This window comes from Polistes fuscatus, unplaced genomic scaffold (assembly GCF_010416935.1).
Source record: "Polistes fuscatus isolate 324 unplaced genomic scaffold, CU_Pfus_HIC Scaffold3, whole genome shotgun sequence".
Lineage (NCBI taxonomy): Eukaryota > Metazoa > Arthropoda > Insecta > Hymenoptera > Vespidae > Polistes > Polistes fuscatus.
Genome location: NW_025113107.1, coordinates 15,166,765 through 15,189,480, shown reverse-complemented (window position 1 = coordinate 15,189,480; position 22,716 = coordinate 15,166,765). Strand labels below are relative to the sequence as shown.

General features: G+C 38.1%; 2 long non-coding RNA genes across 2 annotated transcripts in view; one reads left to right on the top strand and one right to left on the bottom strand.

The window, feature by feature from the left end:
• Positions 1 to 6,277: 6,277 nt before the first annotated feature.
• On the bottom strand, positions 6,278 to 12,920 carry LOC122520166. Its single transcript, XR_006304464.1, has 2 exons — positions 12,763 to 12,920; positions 6,278 to 6,459 (listed from the first exon to the last, which is right to left on the bottom strand). It is a non-coding gene; the product is annotated as an uncharacterized LOC122520166 (long non-coding RNA).
• Positions 12,921 to 14,149: 1,229 nt separating this feature from the next.
• The window catches only part of LOC122520164, an 89,514-nt gene continuing 80,947 nt past the window's right edge, over positions 14,150 to 22,716 (top strand). The window contains exon 1 of the long non-coding RNA XR_006304462.1: positions 14,150 to 14,245. This is a non-coding gene — a long non-coding RNA (uncharacterized LOC122520164). The remainder of the gene's footprint in view (positions 14,246 to 22,716) is intronic.

Below are 22,716 nucleotides of genomic sequence, written 5' to 3'. Positions count from 1 at the left end.
GTAAGAAAATGAAAAATCTAAAAGCCTTTCTCGATAAATCAGCGTTCCTATTCGCGTATGGGAAAAAAAGAAAGTCACTGAAGAAAGAAAGAAAGAAAGAGAAAGAGAAAGAGAGATGAAACGAGCTAAGAGTAAATCCATCGAAGAAGAAGAAGAAGAAGAAGAAGAAGAAGAAGGTGAGATACGAGTATGGAATACGAAGGGGGTAAAATGCTAAATTGAAATAATTCTTCGCGTTGAATAGCCGTCGGCCGGTTCGCGAGAAGCAAACCCGTCGTCTACGTCGTCGTCGTCCTCCTCCTCATCGTCCTCGTCGAAAAGGGAAGAAGGAGAAGAGGCTACGAAGAAGGGCTTCGAAGGGAACGAATAGAAGCCGTGACGATGTAGCCGTAAATCGAGCCGACTTGATGGCGCATTGATTGCCTCGCATCTCATCACGGATGCTCACGCTAACTTCTCTCTCTCTCTCTCTTCCTCTCTTTTACTTCTACTCGTTTATGCGAAGTGAAAAAAAAAAAAGAAAAAAAAATTCATCTCTGACCGAGTCGGCATCGCGAGAGTCCGAACAGGACTTCTACTTTTTATTTACCCGTCCTTTTTGTTCAAACCGTGAGAAGGAATATGTGTCTCGAATATGATTTTTTTTTGTCTACTTAATCGAACGGTAAATTTAACAAATGTTATTTCAAACAAATTTCTTGTCTTTTTACCCTTTTATAAACGTTTCTTTTTGGGGATAAAAAAAAAAGAAATAGAAATTGTTTAAAATAACGGGTAGAATGCGTAAGAAATCGGATCATCTATGATATAATCGAACTTTTCTACATTTCATTGAATTTGTATTAAAGGAATAAATAGAAATGATCGGTTTTGCGATTTTATGATAAAGATCGGTATAGTAACGCAAGGAAATAATAAATTTGCATAGATTTATAAAATGATCGTTATTCCGTCGTGACTAACTAATTACAAGGCGGGAATGTGTTAAATCGTATCTGCATTGAAATGAATTCTTTATCGCGTCGCTTACAATGAAACGCGTAATTACGCGTGGATCAGAGTTGAAAGTAGAGGATATAATTGAAAAGTAATTACCCGGAGTCGTTCGTGTAATTAAATATAATTTAACCGATAGCCCGATCAAAAGTAGTTGTATGCTACGTACACACATACATACATACATAGACACGTACACATTTATCTGCATATGTAAAATCGAACAAGAATATCCCGTCCAAAGTTAGAAATCACGAATAGAAAGTCAATGTAACAGTGTCTCTACTATGTGTACGATGATACGCGCTGACGCGCGTGTTTCATTTGAAAAAAATGATTTTCTCGATCGAAGGAACGAACTTCCGGCGAACGTTATCGAGAACTCGTACGTCGATCGATGTTCAGCAAGATTATCACGTTGTATTTCAATAGGAATGTATCGGCAGTAAAGCCGATCCTGATTTTACGCGCCAATATCTATAAAATTAATAGACGCATATTTTATCCGTTCTATATGAAATCTTATCCGATGCTTGTCGATAAAAACGAGAACGACCCGTTTGAAAACCGAATTAAACCTCGTATGACAGTTTTCACCGTGTATTTTATCCCCTAAAAGATATAATAACTTTATCTAGAGCTAAATCGCTATTGCAAAAACGTATATGCATTATATACACGTATATAATATATATATATATATATGTATGCATGCGACAAGTTATAACTTTATGTGTTTTCCTAGCTTTTTTTTTCCCTCCATTTCCGTTGTATTTGTTCTAACGTGATTTGCCGTTATCGAGTATCTCTCTCTCTCTCTCTCTCATTCTCGATTGAAATAAGGATGTTACTAGGATTTCAAATTAACGCTAAATGGTAGAGTGTTGTAGAAAAGTAGTAGTCATCGGTAATTTTTTGATTGTATCGCGTTGAAAACTCTCTCTCTCTATCTCTCTCTCTCGTTTTCTCTTTCTCTCAGCTTTATTACTCGTAGCCATTAGCTCTCAACCGTAATTTACGTATTTGTTCTTTGCCTTGTAAATCTTGGTCGAGCAAAGCGGCTATTTCATTCTCTTACTCTTTTGCTCCCCCGCAGGACTAGGGTTACCACCATCACCACCACCACCACCACCACCATCAACAGAGTTAGTTCGAACGAGAAGTATCCTTTCTCTTTCTTTCTTTCTTTCTTTCTTTCTTCTTTTCTTCTTTTCTTTTATCTCGTTTTATTTTTTCCCTTCATCTTCCTTTCTCCAAGTAGATAGGCGCCAAGCGAACGAACCGAGCCAATATGGATAGGAATGCGTGACGTTACCATAATATTAATAGTTTATTTACCGAGGCCCATACGTCACTATGTCCCACCAGCTTGAGCATGTATTAGTTAACGTCGTCCGTTGCTCCTGCCTTCAGGCGACTATCACTAAATATTCCTCTTTGCGAAGATGCTGACAGAGGGGATAGTATAGGGTGGTCAGCCTTAGAGAAAAGTCATACATACACACCTTTATATTCATTGGTATAAGTATACCTACTATACATATATATATATATATACGCATATGCATAAATCCAAGTACTACGTGCATTGGAGAGCAACGCATATACAATACCTGCCAAAAGCTTCGAATTCTTACGCAAATTCATAGAAACGGAATATTTATAATTGACAAAAAAAAAGAAATGAATATAGCTTTAAAAGAAATCTAATTTAAGTAGATTTATTTTGTCGTCAATAACTTACGAGTAATATGTCTTACATTTTGTCCTGTTATTTTTATACGAACAATACGTGTTCTTCTAACAAAACAACCTGACATATTTTCAGCATCCTTGTAATCATTACATTTTTTTTATCGAGTTATTCCAATCGAATATTTTCTCATTTTTCTCGTAAAAGTTAGAAAAAATGTTCCACTGGGAAAATTTATTCGTAACGTTGTCTTTAATTAGGTGTAAAGACTATTAATAATATTGAATATTATGATCGAACCTTTTATGATCTCAGCGTAAAATGTTGAAATCTCTCGAATAATTCAATCGTTTATATTGGATGTAATAACGATGAATTGTTTTCTTAAATTTATCTCGCGGTGTATTCGATTTTTCTGGAAATCAGCAAGGGATTCCAAACTCTTGACCGGTGGTGTACATATACACATATATATCGTTTACCTTTTCTCTCTTCGTTTCTCTCATCTAACTCACTCTCGAGGCTAGCATTCGACGGTTAATATTGATGGCAGGATGAGAGAATGGCCATGGCTAAACGATTCGTTGGTGCATATCGCTATGGTAAATAACGCGCTCGCGTTTTACCATGATTTACGTCTTCGTACTATAATAAGTCAGAATCGAATCTACCTAACAATACCGTTCGTAAAAATGTTTCTTATCATTGAAATATTATTCTCTTAATATATATATATATTTATATCTTTTTTTTAAATATATTTTTGTTTATATTTATTAACGTTGATAAAACGAGGTAATTCGTATTTTTTCGATCGGTATAAATATTCCGAAACACGAGAAGAATATTTTTGGACAAAAATTAGGCAGACTTGGTCGATTTTCAGCAACTAAGAAAAAACAAAAAAAAAAAAAAAAGAAAAAAACGTTCGAACCATCGTCCAATCACGCATCTCTCCTCAATTATTTCGACAGTGTAGCAAACCTGTCTTTATCTTGCCGACTTTGTTGCGAGCAATCGGATCAAATTGTGTTCGTCTGCTTTTTTGAGTAAGAGACAGACAGACAGACAGACAGACATACATACATACATACAAACAAACGGAACAGAGAGGAGCAGACATGGCGAGTGAGAATTGCCCAGTTTCTCTTTGAAAATTCCCTAGGAGTTTACCGTTTCTTTCTCTTTCTCTTTTTCTTCCATTCTTTCGCTCTTTTCTATACGATATAATCGTACGGTTTAGAAGAAGAGAAAAGATTCGAACACCTTTCCTACCTTCTGGGTTTGTTTACCCATTGTAATGGTAAGTATCCCGAAGCGGTTTCTCAACCAAAAAAAAAAAGAAAGAAAAGAGGAAATGAGCGAAAGAGAAAAAGAGAGAGAGAGAGAGGAATAGAGAATCCTCGCTAAATCGTCGTTGCGTGTTTGGAATAAAAATGACGGGAAGGATCTTTTCCCCCAAAAATACAAATGCCGACTGTCATTCCATTCTCGTACGTTTTCCCGGAACGAGGTGATCGGTAATTTTGCGTCGATCTCGAAACTAAACGATGCTCGGTAGGAGAGCGAGAGAGAGAGAGAGAGAGAGAGAACAAAAATCAGAAGGAAAAAAAATAGGAAAGGAAGTTCTTCTTTGGTATCTTCCTTTCTCTCTCTCTCTCTCTCACACTCTCTCACACACACTCCTTTTCTCTCTTACTATCTCTCTCATAATGATACACGAAGATACGTTCGATTATAGTGCGGTGCATCGCGTGTGCGCGTTCTAATGTGTCGCTAGTTACAATATGCGCGTTCCGACGAAGATGAACGCGTGACTTTGTCCCTTGGCCTCCATTTTTCTCTTTCGTTTGATTTGCTGCACACATCGAAGATTACCAAATATTCTCGTAAGAAAGAAACATTGTTATAAACGATGGAATTATCTTATCGTATGAGAAACAAATCGATAATTGGATAATATTACTACGGAGAATATTTTTATCGAGAAAATATTCAAGATGGAATGATTTTTTATTAACAATTATCATCAACATAATTAAGTAAGATATCCATTGATTTAATACTTTAGACGAAAATTTAACTGTACGATAAAAATCATGTTTACGACGAGATCCTTCTTACTTATTACATCCTCGTTACTAAATATCCGTCAAATATTCGTAATCATCCGCGATCGTGGTCTCGATCATTTTCGATTCGTATGAACGTAACCGATGAATCGAAAGGAAGCGACCAGTGGCAGGACGGTAGGACATAGCAGTGAACCGATCGGTACTTGGATGCGCCATGAAAGAGAGATAAAGAATGATCAAGAAAAAGATACGGAGAGAAAGAAAGAGAAGATGAGGAGGAGAAGGAGGAGGAGGAGGAGGAGGATCAGGAAAGAATTCGCCGAGTAATAGCTTCCTCGCCTCCGACTCTATCCGATGATTTCCTCTTCCCCCTCCCCCTCCCTTTCTCTTCTCCTCTCCTCTCCCCGTTCCAGCTTCTTTTTCTCATGGAGGTAGTACACCTTCCCCGTGACCACCAGCATCCCTCTCTTTCCCCCTCCCCTTATAGTTCGGTCTGGCGCACAGGTAGTCGTTGGAAGATCGGCGGCCCTGGTGTCCTCTCACCTTCCTTCGTGTCACCACGAAGCTGCAGCCGAGATATTAAAAGGCAGTTTAAGGATGACTCGAGACGATGACTCATGACGCTTCTGCCATTGGAAGGACGACTCCACCTATCTTCTTCTTCTTCTTCTTCTTCTTCTTCTTCTTCTTCTTCTTCTTCTTCTCTTTCTCTCTTTCTCGTTCTCTCGATTCTCCCGACCCGTTGACATCGAGATTTGCCAGTCACCCTTCGACCAAGACGTCCAGACCTGGACGATGACGCGGCGATAACGATCCCGAACAAGTTTCTTCGGCGTGGGAGAGAAATCTTCCACGGGGGATTTACATACGGAAGCTATGCCTGCAAAAGATGGTAGGAACTATACCATACCTTCAACGATTTCATTCCGATCTTTCCTTTCCGAGTTTTCTTTTTTCTCTCTCTTTCCTTATTTTTTTCTTTTTCTTTTCATTATTAATTATCTATAAGATAAAACGGGTCATCGATAATTGATATATATTTTATTTTTTTACGTCGTGTTATACAATCGTAAAGAAAATGTGTCTTCGTCATTATTGTGCATCGAATTTTTTTCGTATCAAGTAGTATAGGTACATTTTATTCGAACGAAAATACGATTTAAGTTTTTATTTGATTTTGTTTTGTTTCTTTTTATCGATCGATCTTATTTCGACAATTGATTTATAAGAAACAGAACAAATCGAATGGTAATATTGACGAGAAATTATTTTCACGTTGGAAAAGTATTCATACGAATGCATGATTGAACGTAAACCGTATCCGATTAATGTTATTGAACTTGAAAATTATTATTATTATTATTATTATTGTAAATTTTTGTAGATAAGATCTAATGCGTGAGGTAATTTGGTAAAATGTTGTTTGATTGCGTTAAACGTTACAATTGAATATCTTCGAGAGCAGACAAGTTTAAGATCGAACGTGGGGGTTCGTACTTTTTTTCTCTCTCTCTTTCTCTCTTTAGCGAATGTATGAGAAGAATCAAAGAGTGCCGACTCTTATCTCTCTGCGGGGTCGAAACGTCCTGGGTAGGTACTTAAACGAGCTCCCAGAGACGAACAATGACGGACTATACGTGCGGCCACCGTACGCCATTGTTCTTTGTTGCGCCAGGAAGAAAAGCGAAGGGAACCCTGCAAAGAGAAACGAAGATAGAACCTAAGAGAAAGAGATAACTTTACATTCGGACATTTCGATAATGTCCCACCTACGATCCTTACGTTTTAATCTTTTACACGTTTACGTCTCGATTAGGCTACTAAAATCGAACAGAAGAAAATCAATTGAAAATGTTTTCGATTAATAGATGCACTTTAATATTTAATAATAATAATAATAATTAAAACGATATGCAAGCTATAGATTATATTTTGCGAATAATATAAATTTTACATTTAATTAGAATTAACGGGATATATCATATTTTTATTTTAAATTATCAATAGAATCCAACGAATATAAATAATAAATGTAAAGTAGTAAAGTAATGAGATTGGAAATAACGTTACTCGAATAAATTACTATTTTAATCGTTAATAATATTCTTTAAACGTTAATTAATGTAATATCGTCAGACAAAATACAGTAATATTACAAATTTCATTTAAAAAAACGCGAAACGATAAATTAATCTTTCAAAGATTATTTCACGAAGAATGAAATTATCTCGTACGAAAATATGTAATATAATATTACGGGAAAATTTTATACCCGCGAAGTCGTCACTGCGCAGGAACGTTGAAAAAAATCTAGATTAGTTTAAACAATTACATAAAAATTAAAAGAATACTAAAATGAGAACGTTATAATCTTACATTTTATCGATTAGGTGGATTATTCCGTTTATACACATGCGCGACGTTCGGAAAGTCACGTAAACAACTTTCAATAAAAGTAATTTGATAGAGGACAATGTCTCATTTCAACGGTGAATTTCGAAGAGGACGGTACATAGATCATAGTCTCCGAGTTTTTAAACAACAACAGACACTTCTATCGATTATTTAACAATTATTTTAATGCACTAATGCACTCTTCTTATATTGCAGCTAAATTTTACCCTCGAAATCATCACTGCGCAGAAGTATTAAAATAATTACATAAAATAGATAGAAATATTAAAATCATAACGTTTTAATCTTAAATTTTATTAAATAGGTTTATTATTCTTTTTATACACATGCTCAACGTTCGGAAGATCCTGTAAACAACTTTCACCGAAAGAACTTTTTTACAGAGAACAATGACTCAGATCAACGGTGGATTTCGAGGAGGAGGGATCACAGAACAAATACTCCGAGTTTTTAAACAACAACAGACACTTTTATCGATTATTTAACAATTATTTGAATACTCTAATATTAAACAACCTACATTACAAGCTAATATTAAAAATAACAATATTAGAACAATGACAATAGAGAATAAGAATCGACGTTTCGATTTGCGTATGTATCTTTTTATACGCGCGTTCACACTCGTTCCCTTTTATCCATCCTTCCCCTCCCCCTATCTTTATCTCTCTTGTTCCAGAACAAACGTTGTAAATCTTAACTCGCAAGGACGTAATCACGGTGCATTGAACACCGGGTGGACTTCACAATGAGCACCGATTCCATCTTTTTTTTTTCGTATACCGAAGAAAGTCAAATGGTAAGAGTAAAAGATAAAGAGGAGAAAGAGAGAGAGAGAGAGAGAGAGATAGAAAAAAAGGAAAAAGAGAATTGGCATCTTCGTCGACGAACTCCTCCTCCTCTTCCTCTTCCTCCTCCTCCTCCTCCTCGTCGTCGTAGTCGTCGTCGTCGTCGCACTTCTCGTCGTTTCTTCGTCCTTGTCGGCGCATACCAAAATGATTAATGTCTCGTCGTCGTCTTCTTCGTCATCTTCGTCGTCTTCGTTGTCGTCTTCGTCGTCGTTCTACCTGCCGCGGGATCCGCGCAACGCTCACGTCTTAATTCCGTGGCATAATGGCCTTAACGATTTTCTACGGTCCGACACGAGAACCCGAGAGATACGAACTCGCACGCGAACGAACGAACCAACGGAATGAACGAATGAACGAACGAATAAGCGAATGAGCGAATAAGCGAACATAGTTTGGTTTTACTCTCGAGGATACCGCATGTACCTCTTCGTTAGCTTCTCTTGTGTATGTCGAGCTGACGTTTCCTAATCTTTAACTATTTTATTCTTATTATTATTTCCTTTTCTTCTTCTTCTTCTTCTTCTTCTATTTTTAGTTCGTTAAAACAGGAAGTAAAGAAATATCTCTCTGAACGTTCGCTAACTTTAATATATAATTATTATTAGTGTAAGTTTAAATATGTATGATAAGTATACATTTATGATACGTTTCTTTCTGTTTTTTTATATATTTTTAAATAATTAAACAAAGAGAAAGATAATATTTTGTTAACTGTACAAATGAAATCTATGGAATATATGTAAACGTTAATTATCATTTTATATATATATTAGAAAACGTAATCGAAGGGGAAGAAATTTTATCTTTAAAATTCTAACATCGTTTGAAATCATTTTGAAGAAAAAGAAATGAAACGAAGTTAAATATACGGAGAGAAGGTAGATGATATGAAAATCGGTGGAAGGTTAGGCAGTTGAAATCATAACAAACGAATGAATGTAGAATGAGTCGGTACATCGTGCTATCGACGAAAAAGAAAAAAATATTAAATAAAAAAAAATAGGAAAAAAAATGAAAGGGCGAGAGTGAGAGAGTGAGTGTGTGAGAGAGAGAGAGAGAGAGAGAGAGAAAAAGAGCAAATATATTTCGTTCTCTTTCGTTTGCCGGCTACGTTTAGGCTGATTTATAGCAAAGGAATGATGAGGCATTGCGCCACGTTAAACGCCGCTTTTATGACCCCCTCGCTGAAACTCTCCAACTTCGATCGTGGATCATTAATCAGCAGGGTTGCTCGCTGCTGGTGCTACCTCGCGCGTTCCGCTTGTGAGTTTGTTCGAGATTGAGTCCTTTCGTGCCTTAATCGCGTTTTACCTTGCCTGTCTAGAACTTCTCATGGTGTACGCAAAATTTCTAAATAAACCGGTCCAATTATTTGACCGAGTTTTCTTGATCAAACGAATTTTTTAAGTATTAATATTATTTAGACAAATTTTATTCTACGATCTAAAAAGTAATTACTTAATACTTTAATAATTATTTTTTATACTCGCGCGTTTATTAATAATATTAAAATATAAATAATTAATATACACGTAATTTTTTTTTTTTAAATATGTCATCAAATAGGATCAAGTAAAACTATAATTTTAGGGCTGTTATTATTAATCAAAGCGTGAAAATAATTATTTAAAAATTAGTGGTTATACACAAAGTATGTTTTATTCACACTTATTTTGTTTTATGAATTTAAATATACAGAATACAAAAATCAATATAATTCAAAACTTTAGAGCGAACAGAATAAGAAAGTATCATAAATTTTATTTTATAATGCAAATAATTATTTAGATATTTTAATAATTATTTCATATCTATCTATTAATTAATTATTAAACATTGCATTATTTATGTATTTATTATTTTATAATATTAACTATATAAAATATCGTGATAAAATTGATAATCTTCATATTTAGATTAAAAAAGAAAATCTACAGATATTATAAACAAATAAATATATAGTTCAAAAAAAGTTTTTTTAAATCCACTAGAAAAAAAAGGATAGGATTGTAGAGTCATAAATCTAAAGGATTTAAATCCACCTAACGTTAGAAAGTTAACGCCCGAGGATCGTCCCGTAAAGTAACGAAGCGTTCCTCAAACAAATCGTGCCCAGATCCGAACGAACTCTCCTACGTGAATGTTTATACGATAGATTAGAAAATCTGTTTGTAGTAATACTTAGTCGCGGCTGAATGATCATCCAGTAGCAAGGAACGTTATTAGACGAACGATCGAGCGTGATGCATTCGAGTCTAAGTACATAAAGTTACCCTGTTATTTACTTAATCGCTTAGTATAGGGATGACTGGCCCAGATAGAAAAGATAAAAACGAAAAAAAAAAAAGGAAGAAGAATAAAATCTCGTCAACAATATTAACCGATCGATTAAAAGATTAGTTTATTCGATTGACGGTTGATGTTGTTTAAAAAACAAGAAGGAAACAATATTTTTCGTAATATCATTCATCATTTATTTTCTAGTTAAACGAGATCACAAGGAGAGAGACAGACAGAGAGAGAGAGAGTTTGCACCCTCGGTGAATCCAATCGAAAGATGAGAAAGAAAAAAAGAGAGGAAGAAGGAAAGGAAAAGAAAGAAAAGAAAAGAAAGGAAAGGAAAGGAAAGGAAAAGAAAAGAAAAGAAACGGAATGGAACGGAACCGAACGGGGAAAGAAAAAAAAAAGAAAAAGGAAAAAAAAAATGTACGGAGAGCTGCGTAGAGATCGTTAACGCCACCGTTACGAGATGGTGTACAGCAGGTGTAGCGAGCGAAGAGTAGATCGTCTCATCGTCGCGAAGAAAAGGGTCGTGAGTGAGGAAGGAGAATGGAGAAAGAAGACGAGAGTGTGCGAGAGAGAGAGAGAGAGAGAGAGAGAGAGAGAACGAGCCGTGTACGAGGGACGACGAAGAAAAGACTCGGAGGAAAATCTCTCGCTTGCAACCTCGATGAATCTCAATGGTACCAGTGCAAAAATAGGGACGACCAAAAAGCGAGAAAGAAAAAGAGAGAGAGAGAGAGAGAGAGACAGGAAAGAAGGGAGGAGGCGTGCAAGCGATTCGTCACAGATATTATTTGAAGGGTTCCCCTCTTCGAGATGGAGCACAATACAAGTCAACACGGCTGTCTGCGTAATGAAGTAGTTTCTGGAGGGTTGATCCCGCCTAACACACAAAATACGAGAGAGAGAGAGAGAGAGAGAGAGTGAGTGAGTGATTCTACACGAAGAAGAAGAAGAAGAAGAAGAGACCAGAGGGGAGCCAGTAATTGGGGGGTACCCTACTCTACCCGCAACCCCCAGGGGTCTACGAAAACCCCTAACATATGCTCCCTTTCGATCCACCTTTCTCTCTCTCTCTCTCTCTCTCTTTCTATCTCAGTTATTCTACCCCTTGAAACTTCTCTCTCTCCGTCCCACGGTAATCCTTTCGAGTTCCTCTCGATTCGGCCGGTGTGTAATAGATAAATAAAGCTTGTAGCCACTCTCTTTCTCTCTCTTTCTCGTAAGCTTTTTTTCTCTCTTTACCACCGAAATCTGTTCCACGTCGAGTGGTATCTCAAATGAGCATTCTGCTACGGCGCGGCGTCAAGAGTTTTCCAACTAGCATTTGTGTGGTTTTCGTTGTTTCGGTATACTAGCACGAGAGTAGAGAGACTATATAGTACTTTTCTTTTTTAAACCGATCACGATCGACGAATTTAATTAACGCTTTAATCGCGAATATTTTCGATCTCATCATCTAGCGAGACGTCTAGACATCTCGATCATATATATTCGCCAGTCCACTCTATTGATTTTGCTTTTTTCCTCCACATAAGTGTCTAAAATAGTCGAGTGATAAAATAACTAGATAACGTCTGCCTATTCATATATATATATATATATATATTTCTTTTTTTCTTATCGTTGTAAACCTCACAATAAACATCCAAGTGCAACCCGTTGAGGAAAAAGTCAATTGAAACCCTTCCTCTAACATTCGCTTTTTTGCCAACACCAATCGTCAGGGATCGTATAAAGACGTTAAGAGAATATATGGGCACCGCAATCAAAGGCACCATCATCATCGTTCACCCTACTAAACCCCTAACGTTTTTTTTTACGCTTTCAACGATCACCACGATCGTAAACCTCTCTCCTTCTCTTTCTATTTTTCTCCCCCATTGTGTTTAACCCACCCGCCCCCTTGTCTAACACAATTATACTACCCAGCTTGGATGTTTATTTCTATAATTGTGCGGCCAATCCGATGCACACCCTCCGATACGCTTGAATCGAACATCGAGGGGTGTCCGTGAACGTTCCTAATGCGAGTTACGATAGACCATCAAATTCAATGCAACTCGAAGTATCATTCCAAATGCGATAACCCACGATTTGTGTCTTATATTTCTCATTCTGTCATTCCTCGCACTTCAATTAGTCATTATTATAAAATTCTCTTACCTACATTTCGAAAAAGATGATCATCTTTTTTATTTTTTATTTATTCTATATATTATTGTTTCCTATATTCGTGTCGTCACTTTTATTTATATAATATTTTCACTCTAATCAATTTCATAACATTCATTCCTCGCGAATCTATCTTAACAACGTGGTTACTTCGAAAGTCTCTCGTATACAAAATTCGTATTCCAACGCGATTCCTCGTCGGAATGAGATATAAGGAACGGATGAAGGTAGAAAAGAAGAGGAAATCGGATAAAAGTCAGCCAGCGTGACTCACCTGTCAGATCCACGTGACCGTCCTTGATTTTCCATGATGTCCTAGCGTCTCCCTCTTTCGATCCGACATCTTCTTCTAGTAGTACCACCGACCACCACCACCACCATTGCAACTACCACCCTCGTACACTCTCCTCCTCTTTCCACGTGACTTCCATGTGCTCGTTAGCGTCGGCTTTGGGTGAAATCGAGAGCGTCGACGTCACCGTACCGAGAGCGAAGAAAGACGGCCAAGGGGAGGAACGAGAAGAGGAAAAGAGAGAAAGACGGAGAGAGAGAGAGAGAGGGAGAGAGGGGAAAACGTTGGCGAAGTTCCTCCCTAATTGGGGCGGGACGACGACCACTGCAAGCCGGGGATAAAATCAGAGCTACCTCCTTCCCTCCTGCCCCTTCTCACTCACTCCCAACCCCCTTTTGCTCTACCCTCTTCTTCGTGACCGATTGCGTATTTCGCTCTACGGGATTTTCAATTTTAACCCTCGATTCGTCGAAGCGAATAGGCACTCGGCTTCGCTTCGTTGACCGCAACTTTGCGTTTAAAACAAAAAAAAAAAACGAAACCAAAAACAACAAAAAGTAACAAGAAATTTACGAAATTCGCGCTTTACTAACACCCTCCCTCCCTGAGTCTCTTCCGCCGACACGTTTGTCTTTCGCGATTATTTTCCGAAAAAATTTATCGACATCTCGATATTATCTTCCGTGAAAAATGTTTCATCTTATTTTTATATCTCTTTTTTTTTCTTCTTCTTTTTGGGAAATATTTGTCATCGATCGACGATGAAAAATCAATGGTTCCGGTTGTCCTGGATATTTTGCCAATAACGCGAGATCGATATTATAAATTAGAAAGTGTCAGAGCTAAAGTTACGATTTGCGATTTGTACGCGCAACCGGAGGAAAATATTTGCGCGCTGAGCCGGCGGCCCGCGAAAATGAGCATAATATTTGGTCGCGTAATCAATCAATTAGCGCGCAAGCAACGCGCATTAGTTTGCCAGGCTGACCGACCATCAACCCACGATCAATCGAGTAAACAATTCGCTTCGCTCTATCTCTCTCGGATCCTCTCGCGTTTCACCCTCTTTCCCTTTACATCGGGAAAAGCACGCAACAATGCTCACCAATGCTCATTGGCCATTCTCGATTCGTTAACACTTCAAAAATCAAATATTAGGATATTAGAAAATCAAAATAAAAGAAGAAGGGGGTAAGGAAGCGAACATTTCTCGGACATTTAAATTCCCCCTAGTGCAATTTTTATCATTTTTTCCTTTTTTTTTATCTTTCTCTCTCCCTCTTTCGTTTTCTCTTTCTTTCTTTCTTTCTCTCACTTTTTTTAGGAATAGAATTTATTTTATTTCCATTTAGGTCTCCGATCTGCGACTCGACACCCGCGTTCCAATTACAGGAGGCTGACGTCGAGGCAACGGGAAAAGAGTCGGAGGGTGGGTTTGCAGGCTGGAGATGTGAAAAAAGGGCTCGTATGTAACTTTTGCTTTTTTCCGCATGGAACGCAATATATTCGACAGTAACGAGAAGCTTGTACACGCCGCAACGCCGTTGCTTTTCCTCCTCCTCCACCTCCACCTCCTCCTCCCTCTCCTCTTACTCTTTTTTTTACTCTTTACGTTTGCGAACTAATTAAAAAAAAAGGAACGAAAAAAGAAATAGAAAAATGGATAAAACGAAAAAAAGTAGAGGAGGAGGAGGATGAGGAGGAGGAGGAGGAGGAGGAGAACGGGGTGGAAAAGGAAGGAAGAGAAAAAGTACATTCGCGTAATTTTTGGATACGTGGGCATACAATTTTTTACCGATTTATCATCCAAACGGAGGGAGGAGGGCTAGTTTTATTTTATTTTTCGGTTACTTTTCGTCTACTCTTCAATAATCGTAACGATTCCAACGTTTATCCGTTAAACCAACAAGGTTTATGTATACGATACTATTATTATTATCAATTTTATTATAATTTCATTATATTTTATTATAAATTTATTTATCATTCGCGCATATATAATTGTTACGAATTAAATGTATCGAAATGAATGACTTTTAAACACGGGTCTTCTTCTCATATTATTCGATTATATTCGACACACCCCCTAAGATACCGGTACGATTATTTGATGTTTTAAATTAGGTATTAAAAGCAGCTTGTTTGTTTTTTTTTTGTTCGAATAACTGGGCGTTTTTATTCCTTTATAATATTCTTTTAAAATGCTTTTTTTTTTCTTTTTTTTTTTTTTTCAATGAGAATTCTTTCTGTTATATTCATTGCGGTTTTATGAGAACCCAGAGAGCCGAGAATACGCCGACGGTATTCGATTCGTATTTAGCATAAATGGCGAAAACGATCGCGTTAGGAACGAACGCACTAACCGGCACGAAACGTGCGTGCGTGCGTGCGTGCTCCAAATGTTTCACCTTTTTTTTTTTTTTTCTCTTCCATCTTCTTCTTCTTCTTCTTTTTCTTCTCGGTTGTTTATTTTTTTGCATTATTTTTTTGTTGTTTTGATCTCTTTTTCCATCTCGCTCATTGTCAGTCGTCGTTCGTGCTTTCTCTCTCTCTCTCTCTCTCTCTCTCGTTCTCTTTTCTTTTCAACCGAAGGGAAGCCCTCGTCGTTGGTTTCAGGTATTACGTTTTGTGTTGCGAGCTTTCGTCGTCCACAAAAGGTGCACCGTCGGTTAATGCGGGGTGACGTGTGTTTATAAATACACGCTCAGCACCAAAAGAGGGGTCGTAAGTGTATTTCATCATCCGTGTTGGTTGCAGCACGCCTTGTATCCTTTGCCATTATTGCTCGGTCATCGAGCATGCGTTCACGTGCTCGCTACCTATGGAAATCGGAATCCACAGAAGGGAATTAAACGTAAATTTTGCTTTATTTCTTCTCAACCGCGAGAAAAGAATATTTTCTACCGACTTAAGTGGATTTCTCATTCTTTTTTTTTCATGAAACTTTATACATTATTTGTTGTTTTTTTTCTCTCTCTCTTTCTCTTTTAATCTTAATCTTTGCAGATGACATTTATATGTACACGTAATATAATATCACATACGTATTTGTCCTTTGATTTAATAATTAATAATCGTTAACTAATTGCGCTTAACGCAACCTTACAGTTCGTTAAGAATTCATAATAACGATAATCAAGCGCGTGAATGAATTTATTTGACGTAACTCTCGTAATTATATGACTCGAAGCTAGCTAGAGTTAAATATCGCGAAACATCATACTCTCGTTGCTGTTGCTACATCGTTAAAAAAAAAGAAACAAAAAAAAAAGGAAGAAACGAAAGAAAATAAAGTAAAATGCGAGAAAAGAAATAGGAAAAGCGGGATGAAATAAAATAGGAAATAAAAAAGAAATAATATAATAAATCAAAAAAAAAAAAAAAAAGGGAAGGTAAAAGAGAAAAATCCGAGTATAGGGTGTGTTACTCGGTGTAACGCGAAAACTTGGTCGTTAGCGTCTCTTTCGCTAATTCTCTCTCCCTACCTTTATTTTCTCACGTTTCTACGTTGAAAAAAAAAAATAAAAGTCATGAAGGAAAAAAAAGAGAGAGAGGTGGATATACCACGAGGACATAATAAGGCGTATATCCATTATTTTTCTTGGCATCCTTACCACCCACATCCTTTGCGAATCATTGCTACTGTATACTCGGACCAATAACCCCCGAAGCCCTTTTTTTTCTTCTCTCCCATTTTCTTTCGTAGTTTGTTATTCTGAAAGTCTCTTTTTAGATGGAGAAATTCTACACAAGCAGTTCGGCCCATTCCACTCTCTTTCTCTCTCTCTTTCTCTCTCTTACTCTCTCTTTGCAAAACCCTCCTCGTCGCTAGCATAGGAATAGCCTCTTTTCTTCTGGCGTCTACCCTCAACCTCTCGATCCCCCATTCCTCCTTTCCTATAGGTACCTACCCCGTTTCTACCCTGTTTCTACCCCGTTTCCAGCGGTTCTTCTCACCCTTCGTTCCTCGTCGTGAGGCTAACCTCCCTTACGAAGAATGAAATTACCTTCGTTACGTGAAACTCGGTTTCCCCAGCCCCTCTGGCAGAGCTTGTTTGTTTCTCTCTCTCTCTCTTTTTCTCTTTGCTTCTCTTCCAGCCTCTCAGTCCCTCATTTTCTATTTTTCCTCGTCGGCGTCGACCATGAATATATATATATACGTATACATTTCGTACCAACACCCACGCGTCCTTGGAAAGCAAACTCGTGTGAGTGAACCGAGGCGATTCCATTGCGCCATTTCTACTCCCTCCTGTGCATCCAGTAATTCTTAGTTGGGTGGAGAAAACTTTACGAAAGTAATGATTACTTCCATAAGACGTTCTTAGAGATGTCACGTTTTTTTTCAATACTAACGAAATATATAATACTTTATAACGTTTTTACACGATCAAACATCGATTTCAACTAAAATGTTATTTTAATACCTGTTTAGATATACACGCTTCTATCTTTTGATAGATGTAAATCATCCGAGGAGATCATCGTTCATTCAGATCATTCTCATCATCATCCTCATCATCATCATCATCATCATCGTGATCGTGATGATCGTCGGTCATTGGCGAATAAAATCATCGATGGAATAAAAGTCGCGAATGAATATGAGACAACAATGGAACTCGTCTATACACTGACTTAGTAGTAAATCTTTGAAGCAATATACGCACCTGGTTCACGTAGAGGGTACCACCGTTCGCGATAGAAGAAAGAAGAGAATTATTATTCTCTCGTCGGGAAGATAAATGGAGTTCATTGATAGCCGATCAATCGTGCGTCGAGGGGGATCTCGAGCAGCATTGTCCGCAGTTCTGTCCGCCAAAAGTACCCCCCTACCCTCGCCACCACCGCCACCACCCTCCTCCCGCCTCGCCACCAATTCGCTACACAGAGATTTGCTACGCGATACTACTCACGTTTTATGCTCCAAGTAACAACGAGCATCTAGGGGAACTGATAAATAATATCCTTTTTTTTTTCTTTTCTTTTTTAAATACAATAAAACAATAACGTGAAATAATTATTCATTTATATGAGAATTCATCTTGTTCTCATCGAATATTTTCTTTATCGATGCGTTGTTTACTTATGTACAAGTTTGTTAGAATATTTCAGTCCCCGATCTTCTTCTTCTTCTTCTTCTTCTTTCCTTTGAAAAGAGAATCTCTTTTGAATGTAAGTTCGTGTCGGGAACACGCCTAACTCTCCTTACAACCTTTCACGCGTCATTAGCCATCGTCCTTTGGGATCGACCAGAGAGAGAGAGAGAGAGATGCAAAACGAGACGGCAAAGAAAAAGTTTCTTGAGAAGAGAGGGAGAGAGAGGGAATGGGAGAAAAAGGAGAGAAAGATGAAGAAATAGGGTTCACACCCCCTACAGACGTATCACGTGTCCCAAACGCAACGACTTGGCGCCAGCTCATCTCATCTTTTCTTCTCTTGCTCTTCTCTTGCTCTTCTCTTGCTCTTCTCCTTTTCGTTCTTTTCAAAGAAACCGCAAAAATCTGTAGGACTGCCCTTAAGGATCTTACGTTAGTGTATCCGGCTACACGCGTGCTACTTTCCTTGAACGGTTCCTGCGGTGGAGTCGCGTTACACTGTTGCGCCTGCTGTAACACCAATCGATGTCGACACGCGCGTCAAGAATGATTGAAATACTAACTCTCACTTTGAGGATATGTTTCCCCCCCCCTCCCCTTCCTCTTTCTTCTATTTCTAATTTGGTTTAATACAGATTCGTTGTTTATTTTTTTTTTTTTTCATTATCTTTCGCGTCCACCGAGAGTAATTTCAAATGGAAGGAAAACGAAACGAACCAAAAATGATGGAAAGAATGATGGATTATTTTCTCAGACGATAATACGAATTTTGAACTTGTGTCGAGGGGTTTTTTATTTCTTTTTCTTTTTGTTTTGTTTCGGAGGGGGGGGGAGATTTTAAATCGACCATCGATCAAATTAATTTCGAAGCGTCGTGAAAATTTATACGAAAAAATGGGGCGAGTATTTTTGCTTCGCGGTAAAAAGTAAGAAGTAAATATTGAAACGGGGAGAAAAAGAAGGAAATGAAAAAACAAAAAAAAAAAGAAAGAAAGAAAAAAGGGGGGAAAAGAAACGCAAACGAAAGGCAAGTTGGACTCTCGTGCATTTTATGAATAATGATCGCAAGAAAGGTTCCGCGGTCTTAAGGCGTAGGGTGGGCGTTCCTCGAGTTTTTTACGCTTCACTTTTACGATCCATTCGCTGTTAAGTCGAGTCAAGTCGGAGAGGATGGAGGCATTGCACGTCCGGTGGGCATCAAGTGAACCGTCACGACTTCGATACGCGTCCGAGTTCTAACGATTTCCTGCCCGATGAAATGTACCCCGTGAACGTAACGTTGCCTTGCGTTGCCTTACGTTGCGTTGCGTTGCGTTGCGTTTCGTTGGGTTTCGTTGGGTTGCGTTCGCGCGCCACGTCCATCTGCATCCGCCATTTCTATATGCATAATAAGCATATGTAGATGCGTTTAAATATGTAAACATTTGTTATGTCCTCGATGATATATCGCTTTGCGTTTCGCTTCGTCCTTTCTTGCCTTTCTCTCTAAAGGTACCTATTCTATACACATACATACAAATATATATATACATACATACATATATATATGTATATACTGATCAGCCCTTTAAAAAAAACGCGCTCGTTATTTATTACTTTCGAAATGGATTCGAAACGAAGAGGAGAAGAAGAAGGTCCGCCCTTCGAACTTTCCTTTAATTACAAACGACGGTGAACGTCGTAATCTTTCTATAATTCTCTCTCTCTCTCTCTCTCTCTTTTCTTCTATTCTTTTTCCTTTCCTTTTCGTTGCTTTCACGTTCGAAAACACGGGAATAGACTAGAAAGGGATGACGACGGGCTGCGGGGGAAGTTTGGGGTTGGGAGGCGGGATGGTGGAAAAAAAGAAAGAAGTAAAATCTTTTTCGGAGCGCGTAAATCGTGGTAAAAATTTTGGCGAGGGGGTAAGTAAGTTGGAGAGTTCGGTCGGGATCGTCGATCGGCTCGCAGCAGGTGCTTTTCCAGTCGTATTTACGGCAACCCTTGACCCCGAGGGTGCCGATCGGAATAAGTTTTCCACTCGGTAGGAGGAATACGTTTCTCTCGTTTCTAACTCTCTCTCTCTCTCTCTCTCTTCGTGATATCGTGCCTTACTCGGGATAGTTTGTTTGTTGGCTAGCTAGCTGGCTAGCTAGAAACCTAACTGTTCCCCCCCCTCTCTCTCTCTCTCTCTCGCGTGATTCTTTTTTATTTTGTTTTTCGTTCTTTTCTCGTTTCAGGGCCCCCACCCCCTCCCCCCGATTTATGTGTGGCCCCGATCGAACGAATAACGATCTGTAAAGAGGTTTGTAAAGTTGGCGGGTAGCAAGAACCCCGCGGAGAGAACGAAACGGGCGGCCCCCCCTCGGTGAGGTCATCGAGCCATCGATGCTCCTCGCGCCTTCCTTAGAAAACTTTGTTGGAACCTTTCGAATACAACCGATTCTACTTATACTATCTTTCTATATATTTCTATCCTTATTTTTCTCTCTATTCGTTTACTTCTCTTTTTTTATCTCCATCTTTCCCTCTTTCTTTTCTGCTTTTTCTTTTCTATCTTTGTCCCTTTCATTCTGTTTTTTCTTTCCTTTCCCATTTTTCTTTTTAACTATCTTTCCCTCTCTCTCTCTTTCTCTATCTCATTTTTTTCTTTCTATTTCCATCAATCTTTCATTGTACGTATCTCTTATAATTCATTATCTCTCTTTCTCTTTTGCGATCTCGAAGAATTCGTTGATAACTGACACGTACAAGAAGAGAATGGGGGAAAGGAAAAAAATCAAAGCAGATTTGGAGTTTCTCGTTTCGACGTGTCTTGAGGCGGTCCTCGTAATTATCATTCATCTTCTCGAAAAATTCTCTCCTTTTTTGACTAGGCGATCTATTTAGTCGTAGATTTAGAAAAAAAAAAAAGGGAGAGGGAGAAAGAAAATAGATTAAGACTGGAAGAATATCTTGAAGAAAGAAAGAAAACAAAAATAACGATACCCACGTAAAAGTGAGGAGAGTTCGAACAAAGGATAATATAACGATAAAAAGGATGAAAAAAAAAAAGGAAAAATGATAGGCGAGAAAGCGAATACGCGCATCGTCGCTTTTGTGCAGTTGCAGTTGCAGTTGCAGCATCATCGATCATAGTTCTCTACACTCTCTCTCTTTCTCTCTCTTTCTCTTTTTCTCTGTTTTCGAATCGTAGGACAGTTCTGCGTCGGTGGTTTTACCTTCGCGTAAGTAAGGGGGATGGTTGGAAGATGAAGAAAGTACAAGTAGGAATCGTGGAAAAGGAAAGGGGGAACGATGTTGTCGAGGACCACACGCAATCGCGACGATATCCTTTTTGCTTCTGCCATTGGCCAGTGCCGGGCCGAATAATATGCCGAACGTGGGCGACACTTTTAACGCAATTTTCTTCGCAATTATTTCATTAGTAATTTCAAGTGTTTTATTCACAATGTGCGAGTAAAAATACGTAGGTAAGATTAATGCAAAGTATGATGAAAAATGAAAATCTTATTTAAAGTAAACGTGCTTATGTACGAGAAGGAAAGAAGGAAGTGGATGATGGTGAAGGGGGGGGGTACACAGGGGTTAAGATTTTTTATAAAATCCAAAGTTTCGAAGCTTAATGGGAGAAAAAGTAAAGAGGTAGGCGATCAATAAGGAAGATCGATACGATAGATCCGATAACGTTACCTGTACGAAGATATATCGCTTCGTTAAAGAGAATATGGGATATTTTTGGCTAAAGGAAATTCAGGATCGTTATAAAAGGGCTTGGAGTTTGTTCGTTCCAGCCCTGAGTTACACCATTATCGTGACACGGAGTCGCGCTTATGGCGTGTCCTCTTCTTCCACCCGTAAGCCTTCGAACAACAACACCAACAACAGACAGACACCATGATTTCTCATTTCGGCACGCCATGTTTTTTATCTTTCGTGATTCGAACCTCGCTCTACGCTGTTCTTCAAATATATATATATATTTTTTCTTTTGGTTATTTAAAAAATAACGTCTTATTATGATTTCGAAGAAATCAAACGAAGAAAATAAAAGTACAGGAAATCCGCTGAAAATAATTCTAATGAACGAAAATCATTCGTTTAGATTTGATTATCTGGGATTGGTTAAAGGATAATTTATATTTCTTTGTAAAATAAATAAATAATTATCTGTCATCTCGTTTTGCAATGTTGCCAAGTAGGTAAGAAAATGTAAGATAATATCGATCGGTCAGGTATTTGAAAAATTTCGATTCTACGAGCGTTAAGAGAGAGAGAGAGAGAGAAGAAAAAAATAGTTTCTCATAGTTGGAGAATATGCGAAAGATACACACGTTGCTTGGTCGGTTTCTAAACTCCCACACGTATTTGAGCGTGGGCCTCGAGACAATCGCCACCTACAAGCCCATTCTTCCGTTGGCCGAGCGCACGCGCTCGTACACGAGCGAGATCGAAGATTTACGGTTTTCACGAGTTATGGCCAATTAATTAAACCGAAAGGTAGAAGAATGGCGTACCGTACGTGGACCGTAACGATCTCCTCGAGAGACGATTTTCAATGTTTCTTTCGCGCGTTTTTTCTTTCGGCCAGTTTCGCGATTCGTAAAACGTCCACTGCGCGATGATATTTTTTAATAAGCCAACATCAAAATTTCATTCCTCGTGCATAGAATTACAACGTACCTAATACTAATAAGAAGAATTTACATTGAAATCCTTAGCAATTCAAGTTATCCGTTCGATCCAATTATCGGTCGTGTTTCGTTCTAATCTCAAACGCGAGCAAAAATTTCTGTACTCGCTCGGAAATTAACGCGTACTATTTCGACGATAACATTCATATACCAAAACTTAAACT